We start from the raw sequence: 11,505 nt of genomic DNA on the forward strand, positions 1-11,505 counted from the left end.
AAAATCAATAAAAATATCTTCGACAACAAAAATATCAAGTTTTCTAATAAATATTGGTTGTCCTTTCACGGAAGTAAGATGCAGTAGATCTTCAAAAACTATGATATATTTTCTTCCAAATAAGACATCTGACCCAATACGGTCATGTGGCGATGATTTATGGTGCACTGAGTTAGTAGTACCTTTGGCGCTGAGCTTGTACGTACCCTGCGATAATGAGTGGTAATGGGGGGCCGCATTTGGACCAATGTCTTTTCTTTATTGAATTCAATATTTAGATCCAAAGCTGAATTCAAGTTGTAAACTCTGCTGTCCGCAGTGTCGATTGAAAGCACTAGTTGATACAGACATAAGTCTGCAGTGCTGTGGTGCTTAGTTCGAAATGGGCCTGTATCGACGAGGCACGCAGTCATGGTAGCAGCCACGTAGCAGGGTGTGGCCCTTCGCTGCGGCGCAGTCTCTTCTCTTTGCAGACGTGAACCACGCCCAAGGCGTAGTCTAATTATATGTAGTCTTACATTGACGTTGTTAAGGTTGGACTAGCCAACTCCGCTTCTGTTTCAAAGGGGGGGTGAACACAACTACATGACCGAAATATTCTCCAGTGACTGAGGTAATATGTTTGGGCCCACTATTCAGTACACTACACATATCAATGGTATATTTACACATTGAAAAGGTTTCGATTTCTATAGTGAATTGTATATAGTATTTCACCTGTAGTCTAAGCGTTGTGTACATTATTGTTGATGTTAAAGTTCTTTCACTTATACATACTTGGTTGCCACATCTCTGTAGATTGAGCTAGTATACTGTTGAGGGGATATATTATTTAGGAAAGGTCCGTTGTCCTGTTTTGCGTTGCCTCTGAGGTAGTAGAGGGGAGGGGTCTGTGGGGGTGGTTGTGGTGGTCGTGGCACTGGGTATTGTGATTTTGTTGGGTGTTGGAAGTGTGTAATTAGAACCTCTATCACATATTGCTCTTTAAACATGGGTGTAAGTTAGAGGTAATTCACTCAGTACATATTCGACGTTCTTACAGTAGTTAAATGTTGATGTTAATTTGTTAGTGTAAGTGGAACTATTTTCTGATTTTTTTAGGTAGCATTGCAGATTTGATTTCTTGTTGAAAATATGGGGAAGTGGTCAACATTATAAGTAGGAATTGTCGTTTAAAAAACCTTTAAAATTCACTGAAAAAACCATAGGTTTCAGGCAGGTTATAGTAAGGAATTATCATTTAAAAAACCTTTGAACTTTACTGAAAGAAACATAGGTTTCAAGCAGGTTATAGTTAGGAATTAGCATTTAAAAAACCTTAGAAATTCATTGAAAAAATTTAGCTAGTAACCAAATGGTGCAGCAGTTTACACAACAACTGAGAACGTAATACAGATATTCACACAGTTTAGTCACTATTCAATATATTTAGTGAGACACTATAAATTAGTCAAGTTAACGATCAATCACACTGCTACTAAATCGTCCATCCAGACACTTATACATCCACTCATTATTTAATGCAGATTGCTATATATATATAATACAAATTTAAATATAGAACCAAACCACATTCACTGGATGATATCATCAGTGATGTCATCAATTATGTAATTTATTTTATTTATTTTTATTTATTTTATATTCTTCTATAGCGCCTGAATAGACCCCCGGAGGGGTATCTCCGCGCTTTGCCAGTGAGAATATCCTCAGATGATTATGGGTAGATGAATGGTACATATTGACAGAGAGGGATCAGTTACTGGGGAATAGGTGCGTTTTTAAGACCTTACGGAAGGTCAGATGGTTGGTAAGTATTCTCATCTCGAGAGGTAGGGAATTCCAAAGCTTTGGTCCAAGATGGGCCAAAGCTCGCCCTCCTTGTCTGGACTTTTTTATTCTAGGCACCTGCAAAAGCTGCTGGTTGCCAGAGCGAAGGGTTCGTCCAGGGACATAGGGCAGGAAGATGTTGGCCAGATATTTTGGGCCTTTGCCTATCACACTTTTATGGATAGTGCATAGGGTCTTAAAATGCACTCGCATCCTCACTGGTAACCAGTGGAGCCTGATCAGCAGAGGGAGGGAGGGAGTCCTGGGGGGAGCATTAAGGACTACCCTTGCTGCCGTATTTTGGATCACTTGCAACTTTTTGAACTGCCCTTCATTTGCTCCTAAAAGAAGGCCGTTGCAGTAATCCACTCTGCTGATGACTAATGCCTGCACGAGTGTTTTCCTATGGCAGTCTGGCAGATAGGGAAACACTCTTCTTAGCATTCCGATGGCTCGGAAACAGGTACTAGCCACCTGATTTACGTGGTCCTTGTAAGTGAGTGTCTGTTCTAATAACACTCCAAGGTTTCTCACCATGCTTTTGGGGCTGGGAACAGGGCCTAATTCCAGGGGCCACCAATCCGGTGTCCAGTGTGTTGCTGCTTGTCCAAACAGCATGACCTCAGTTTTTCCTATATTGCATTGGAGACAATTTAATGACATCTATGCAGATATTGCTCTCATTCCCTCTGCAAAAGATCTTTTTATTGCAGGTTTAAGGTCTTTAAAGGGAAAGAGGAGTTGGGTGTCGTCAGCGTACGACACCGGTATAAACCCAAATGATCTTGCTAGATTGGCCAGGGGAGCCACGTACACGTTGAAAAGTGTAGGGCTTAAGCAGGAACCCTGTGGCACTCCCTTATTGAGCTCCCTGTAGATGGATTTGTGGGAGCCCAGCCTGACCTCTTGAGAACGGCCTGATAGAAAGCTTTCCATCCATGCCAATTTGAGATGTCATCAGTGATGTCACTGACCATGTCATGAATGATGTAATATGTGACATCATCACCAGTGGATTGCGGGCGCGATAGTTAGTTAGTACAGCTAACTATAACAGAGGAATTTCAATGGTTTTGTATGAGTGAAATGTCCATCTAACTATATATATATATATATATATATATATATATATATATATATATATATATATATATATATATATATAATATATATATATATATATATATATATATATATATATATATATATATATATATGGCGCTAGGTGGCGCACGTGTGGAATGGCCGCATCTTCGTGAGGCTCCCATAGTCCGGAGCTTCATTCTGTATTGATCCTGTGTTATCGGTTCACCCAAATGTTTTAAACCACTGCCGCTGACTGGTGGGACGCTGGTGACAGGAGCGGAGCGGCTGTTTCTTCTTGCCCGATTGAGATGTGAGCTTGCTGGCTGGCGGCAGGTTCCTGCGGGGAGTGCTGCAGTGTGGTGTGGAGCCCGAGGACGGATACGGGAGCAGCGCGAGTGCAGCGGCTCCCACGTGGTGGACGGGCCGTGTGACTCTGCTCGCCTGCGTTGCTGCGCAGTCACCCGCCGTGAGTGCCTAAGGGGCGACGCGTGTCGGACCATCGGCACTTTGCTGGATCGAGCCGTGCTCTGCCAACTTTCTTGCCACTTGGAGGGCTGACGGCTAAGAAGGGGCTCTGAAGGAAGGTCCGTCTCGGCTGACAAGATGGCGGCAGCCATGTTGTTTCTATGACTGCTCTGGACACTGTATCGTGGCCCACATCACCAGGGGGCTTGCTATGGGGGTGACATCACTACATTTGCTTTGGCAGCGATAGTGGAGTTGTGCCGTGCGCATATAGTGGTTGGGAGCGCACTTGCTGGCCTAAAATAAATTGTGAAACGGAGGGCATAGCCCCCTACATTGACTGCTTTGGGCAGTGCAGACTGCCTGCCCCCTATGAACGCCTGTTTTACCCCAGTGTCAGTACTCCCTCACACCGGTGTGGTGAGCAAGATTATTGAGGGCTTGCAGCAGGATGCATGGCTTGAGAATTGTGTGAGGTGCCGCTGCTGCTCTACTTGCTTGTTTTCCCTGCCGATCTCCTGCTAGCATCCTACAGTGAGGGACATTATCGAGGCCCCTATCCTTGGCGCTGGTATATCGCCGAGCGAGATATTCTGTAGTACCACTTATACTTGGCTCGCTGTAATACCCTTGGCTGCGGAGCATTGCTTCAATTGGTTTACTTACGTGATATTAGTAATAGCACGTTGTTGGATTAATCTACGTGCGGCCCTCAGGTGCTTCCTCTGTGGACCAGGGTAATACAATATGGGCAAAGTGGATGCACAACAGCCATGTCACACCTTTGAGGCAAGGAGAGGCGCGAAAAAATCGTCAGCAAAGTGGGAGAAGGTAGAGACGCATGCAAAGCTTATTGACAGAAATGCGCCAGGGATTCGCCACTATAGCTGATAAGGTGGACACGCTTACCACGCGTATGGATACTATCGCCGTAAGTTGGATGCTCATGACTCTCGGCTTAAGGAAGCAGAACAAAGAATCTCTGATGTGAAGGACGTTACGGAACAACTTAAAACAACTGTGACGCAAATGGATAAACTCATGCGCATTATAGATGCTAAGAACGAGAACATTGAAGCTCGTAGTAGAAGGAACAATGTGCGCATTTTAGGTGTACCAGAGAGTACCAACAAGCGCCGGCTGGAGCAATATGTCGAGCGGATGCTGACTGCGGTAACTGGCGAGGATCTGCTGTCTTCCCAATTCATTGTTGAAAGGGCGCACAGGTCGCTTGGCCCGAGGCCCCCCCCCTGGGGCCACACCTAGGCCCATTATAGCCTGTTTACCTAACTACAGGGAAAGGGATGTGGTTTTGAAGGTGGCTAGAGAGAAGAAACAACTTGCGTACGAAGGAGTCACGTTCACCGTCTTCCATGACTTCACTGTGCGGGTGCAAGAGGAGAGGAAGAAATTCAACCGTGTCAAGCAGAAGCTGCAGCAGGAACAGGTGGACTATGCATTACTATATCCCGCACAGCTTCGAGAGAGGCACCAAGGGAAGCAGACCATCCATACCACACCTCAATCTGTTGAAACATTTCTGAAGACAATGCGGTGAAGGAAGACACAGGCTACGACACGAGAGGATATGGAGGAGCCGCCACTCTTGGATGTGGAGTGAGGTGGTGAAGAGTGGCGCAGTAGGACTTGCTCAAGTGTGTGAGTTCGTCTCCTCAGCAGAGACATGTTGTGTTTGTTGTTATGTCGGATATCTGCTTAAATGGTTTGCTTCTGTTGTTCTGGATTGAGATGCAGGGCAAGGGCTGATAGTTCATCATCTATATCCTGGGCTGGTATAACGCACTAACGATTTCCACCGGACACCCTTGTCGATTGTTGGGCACTGACGATTGTGTTCGGTCTTCTACATAGGGGCAAGGGATGGCGATATACTGGCATAGTTGGGATGCTTCAGTGGGTGGGGGAGGGGGGCAGGGGACTGTTATGGCAAGCAATGCGGGGATGCAAGATTTGTGATGGCAATGTGAGGGGCAAAATAGTAAATATTGGGTCCTCGCACATCATATGGTGGGGGATTTCAATATGGCAATGATACTGGTTCAGGATAGAGCGGACAGAGTGGCACTTTACAATAGTAGGGCGAGAGAGGTGTTGCAAGGTATCGTGGAGGAGGGGGGACTTGTAGATAGCTGGAGACACATTTATCCTGAACGTAAAGAAGGTACTCATTTCACCTCTTACACTGGTACTTGGGCGAGATTGTATTACTGCTTGCTGACCTCTGGGCTTGCTACCGGGCTGCTTGAGGCAACACATTTGGCCAGAACCTACTCTGATCATTGTCCTGCCCGTGTCAAATTACAAATCCCTGGGTATGATAGGCCTCGACCGGCTTGGTGCCTTCAGCCCACCGCCCTCCTGGACATGGTTTTTCAGGAAGAACTTAGGGAGGAAATCAAAGATTTTTTTAAACGCAATAAAGGGTCAGTGGACAGTGTTGAAGCTATGTCGGAGGCCTTTAAGGTCGAGGTTGTTGTATGGCCAAGAGTTTTCGGGTATTAAGGGATATACAATGAAAACTACGTACACTGGAAAGGGATTTGAAGGGGCTGGAGAACAAAATGCACAGCGAGAACAAGGGGCACAAACAGAAAGCCTTCAGGGTTAAACTGTCTGAATATGAGGAGGAAGCTGCTCGAGTAACCAAATTCTGGGGACGCTAAGGTGAAAGACCCGGGAAGGCTCTTTCTGAGATCACACGGAATGCCAGAGGTAGCACTAACATACTGGAAATTACTAGTCCAGAGGGAGGGCTGTGCCGAGATAGCACCAGTATCCTAGATGTCTTCACTGCACACTACAAGCACCTCTACACCACGCGCACCACTGGGGGGGAAGACCTAGAAGGGTTCATGGGAGAGCTTGCTCTCTGCTGGCTGAGTGATGTCCATGGATCCTTTTTGAGCGCTCCTCTGGAGCTTGATGAGATCCGAGAAGCAATAATGTCCCTTAAAAATGGTAAAGCGCCGGGAAGTGACTGGCAGAGTTTTATAGATGCTACACAGACATTATGGCTCTGGTGTTAAGAGAGGTCTTCGAGGAATCTTTAGAGATAGGGATACTCCCTCAGTCCATGCGTGAAGTAGTGATCACTTCTTTGTTGAAGCCCGGTAAAGATCCTGGGGTCTGTGATTCATATCGCCCTCTATCACTGCTGAATTGTGACACGAAAAGTTTAGCTAAAGTATTGGCGAGTAGATTGTCTCTCCTAATGACGAAAATAATACTCCCGGATCAATCAGGCTTTGTTCCGGGTAGAGCTACCACTCACAATTTGAGAACCCTTTTTTCCTTAATACAGACTGTGGCGCCGGAATTTCCGGTCGCTGCATTGTCTCTCGACGCTTCAAAGGCGTTCGACTCCGTAGAATGGAGGTATTTGTTCACTGTCCAACAGAAATTGGGGTTTCCGGCTAGATTTCTTTCCTGGGTGCAATTACTGTATTACACACCTACTGCTAAAGTGCTTATAAACGGATATCTTTCTTTGACATTGTCAATAACGCGTGGCACTCGTCAGGGGTGTCCTTTATCCACCTTCCTTTTTGCTATTGCGATAGAACCGTTAGCGTGCAGAATACGACAGATTCATCGAGATAGCGCGTTTAAATGCTTCGAGCTGCAACTTTCTATATCCCTATACGCTGATGATGTAACGCTGTATGTTACAGATCCTCAACAAAACTTGAATGCCCTGTTGCGGGAGTTTAGGGTTTTTTGGTGGGCTTTCAGGGGTGTCCATTAAATGGGGGAAATCCCAATGCATTCCGCTTACGCCTGCAGTCACAAGGTTTCCACTGGATTTCCCATTGGAGTGGGGTGAGTTTGATTTGCGATATTTAGGTGTTCAGGTATCCAAATATAGGGAAGAAATGCTAAGGTTAAACCATGGTACTGCTATCACGAAACTGGCTGCGAATATTACCCGCTGAATATCCTTACCTCTGTCGCTGGCTGGTAGGGTCTCGCTCATTAAAATTTTGATACTGCCTCATTTTTTTTACCTTTTTTTGAATATTCCGTACTGCCCAGGTGCCTTTTTCTTTAAAACGCTACGATCTGAACTGATCCGTTTGGTATAGGCGGACGGGAATCGCGGCTCAAGTGGGCTGTCATAGTGCAACCTTACGACAAGGGGGGATTTGATATTCCCAATTTCGAGGCATATTATATCAGTGCGCAAGCACATTACGAATTTCATTGGATGGCACCCACGTTCATGTCCCAACTTGCTGTGGAAGACTGGATAGCTCGACCATACCCCCTAAGAGGTGTTGTACATGGGCCTGCTCGAATATTGGAAACATCACCCACGACAGTGTCGTGCACGATCGATGCTTGGCGGCACATGGCAAAGATCTTACAGGTCACACTGCTTTATGCACCACGCATGCCCCTCACTTATCATCCACACATCGCACTCCTCCAGTAAACTGGGTCCCAGGTCATGTGCCGGCGTGTTAATATTGCCACGTGGGGTGATTTGTTTTTGGAGGGAGTGTTTCGCACTATGGCCTTGTTTTTTAAGGAGATCACACCCACACCACTGGAGGTTTTTTATCACGTGCGGTTAAGGCAGGGTATGAGGAACGTCTTGCCGGACTTCCCTAGGGAACCTGACAGTGTTGCTCCACTGAACTTTATACTGCACTCCGCTGATGGGACACACTTGGTGTCCGGTATATATAGTAGTCTCCGGGCACAGCGCCAAGGGATGGCAGGCTCAGCTCGCGTACACTGGAGCACAGATTTGGGGAAAGAAATTACTGATGAGCAGGGGGGCTATTGTTGTGGACTCACGGGGAACATATCAGCAAGCTGTAGATTTAAGGTTATTCACAATAAATTTCTGCAACAGATATATTACACTCCTGCACGGAAGTATAGGTTTCAACATGCAGATAATAATTGTTGTGAGCGCTGTAAACGCCCTGGAGCTGGCTTCTTGCATTTGGCATGGGATTGCCCGGTTATCGGCCAGTACTGGATACAGGTGCATGAGGCCCTTGAAAATATGCTAGAAATAACATTTGATAAGGACCCCCTGATTATGTTACTGGGCTACACTGCGCACATACCCACAGGATGTCGAAAATTGCTGGACACTGGTCTGCTTCTAGCCAAGCGCAGACTTGCGTGTCGATGGGGGCAAGGGAGAGCTCCGAAATTTAAGGAATGGGTGCAGGACATGATATATTGCCAAGAACAGACTATCATCTATGCAGGGACCCAGCCACTAGCATCCAGGCCTAAAGATATTTGGGGACCCTTACATAATTAACTACTACGCACTGATGATGTCAATGACGAGGATGGATCTCAGCCCCCTGCCCAGACTGCGGAGGAAAGGGCGTAGCTGATTACTATTGCTGGATCTGTGTGTGTTCACTATTTTACTTTATGACGCTGATCACTTCTGCGACCCTCTGTACCTCTTTTACATATGATGCTATAGTGTATTATCCCCTCATGCTTCTAAATGTCATGCTTACATCTTAGATGCAGAAGTTTCTTTACTCTTGCCTTGGCCTGTTTCAGGAAAATGATATTATGTACTTATGCTCCATGCTGCTGTCACATAATTGTCTCAATAATCGATGTCTTCTTAAACATGGACTGGCACTGGCATTGCTTGTACTATTTTCTGTTGGTTTCTTCTTTATATCACAAAATACCAAAAAATAAAGATTTCAAAAAGAAAATCAGAATAAAGAATAAAATCCTATATATATATATATATATATATATATATATATATATATATATATATATATATATATATACACACTCCACGGCTGTTCTCCTTTTGTGAAAAACAGCAGTCACGGACACTTCACGAGTTTTAGTGCAGCAAACCAATATTTTATTTCCAGCACTAGGTTAGGCAAGAAAAATACTCAACGTGTTTCAGGATCACTCCCTTGTTCACGAGTGTCTGATCCTGCCTGATGAGCGTTCATCGTTATGCACAAAGCATGAAAACCCTTGAGGTTTAAATTACATATTGGTCACACTCTGTGTTTACGCTTACTAAGCAATGATATTTGAAGGCTACTGTCACTTTAAGTGATAACTTTATTGCTCAATGAGAAGACAGACGAAAGTATCAATGTTAAACACCATAATGTGAAATATAAAAACAGTGTTGTTTGTTTTAACATAAATACGATTCTTCATGTGTGTATCTATATATTATTTTCATATAGTGTTTAATTTGTGTTTACATATTAACAAGCTAGTCTGTTTTCACTGACTCTGGTGAAAGGGTGTCACAAGTATGTGTTTTTTATAAAATTGAAAGCAACGCGGGATCAGGCACTCGTGAACAAGGGAGTGATCCTGAAACGCGTTGAGTATTTTTCTTGCCTAACCTAGTGCTTGAAATAAAATATTGGTTTGCTGCACTAAAACTCGTGAAGTGTCCGTGACTGCTGTTTTTCACGAAAGGAAACAGCCGTGGAGTATGTGTTGAGAGGCTGCCTGCCTCGTCGCGGACTGCCGTCACAGAGAGGCTGGGAGAGGCGTTGCGAGCGAGCAAGCTTGCATTTTGGATTGATTTCATGTAAATCACCCAGCCCGCTGGACGCATACCGAAGCAGTGGTGAAAAGACGAGGAACGGATTTGAAGGTGATGATTGCCTAACATATATCCGGACTTTTATACACTAGGAAGAACTGCTTAAAATCTCACTATTACTTTAAGTATAGCCCAGCTGACAGCAAGCGCTTACTGACTCAGACGATGAGGGAGGCGTGCGAGAGTTAAAGCAAACAAACAAGTAAATCGCGTCTGCACATTGACAGGATGGCTATGGCAAGAAATGATAAGCGCTCGGAAGCGGCAACTAAATTATTTGATGAATGTCGAACTGATGACACATCAAATACAACAAAGGGTGATGCAGTTAATACGATGCCCCCAAATAATAAGATCGTTTTGGACAAATTATGGAAGGCTTACAAGAAAGAACAAAATAAATGGTGGGAAGCCACCACTTTGAATAAATACGTAGAGGTCGGGAGAGTGCCAAGAGGCCTACGTATCTTTATCACCCCCACATTTGAGGATCCGGATCCAGAATTAGTTGAAGAATGGATTGAAAATAATCACCAATGCTCCACAAATATGCTAAAAATGCTGGTGAAATACGCACGTAAAGATTGTGATGAATTAAGTGCAATGATTGAAAATTTAACTGCCGAATTGAAAGGATTGTGCAGTGAAGATGATTTTCAAAAGGAAATGGTCAAAATGGAGAAAGGACTTGATAATCAAAGGTGAAATTAAAATAAAGAAACAACGTAAATTTCAACGTGATCTGGTTGATTACCAGAAAGGACAGATTTTGACATTTTCCAAGAAGTATGATCATTTAAGAAAAAAGACAACATCCAAGATCCAACAAACCGTGTCATTAACCGGCAATGCTGACGCACAATTGGAAGGGGAGTGCACAGAAGAGAGTGGCACAAGTGTGGCAAGTGGAAGTGGCATTACAAGTGGTAGTGACTTCTCTGTTATACAAGATCACACCACACTGGTAAAAACCAGCATTTTAGCAGAATTCGATCTAGTAGCCAAGGGACGTCAGTCAAGCAACAGATCGGAAGGGTTTCAAAGGCGAGGAAGAGGAGGCAAAGGAAAAGAGGCTCCAACAAACCGTCTGGAAATCAAAGCAGCCCTGTGGGAAGTCGAACAAGGGGCCAAACAAAAATAAAATAATGGAAGAAAAAACGGTGATTAATCTATCGTCAAGGACAATAAGTAAGACTGAAATTGATTTATTGTCTTGGGGCCTTTCTTTTTGCCCGACTAATGATTTTAACTACACACAAAGCCGTATTGATTTGTTTTTCTTTACACGGAAGTCAAGGTTAAAAAAATGGCATGCGACTAAAGTTAACTCCCATAACGTTAATCCAACTAATGTAATAAGTGATGTACAGATAAATGATTTGGGTCTCTTGCACACTTTGAATGTATTGGCTGAAGTTAACTCCAGTAACCTTGATCCGACTACAAGCCTCGACCTCGAGAATATAGCTTTTGACCTGAGCGCCAAAAGTGGGTTCAGACCAAAATCAATATTTATGCCCCAAATT

Source organism: Lissotriton helveticus, chromosome 5_1, assembly GCF_964261635.1.
Source record: "Lissotriton helveticus chromosome 5_1, aLisHel1.1, whole genome shotgun sequence".
Lineage (NCBI taxonomy): Eukaryota > Metazoa > Chordata > Amphibia > Caudata > Salamandridae > Lissotriton > Lissotriton helveticus.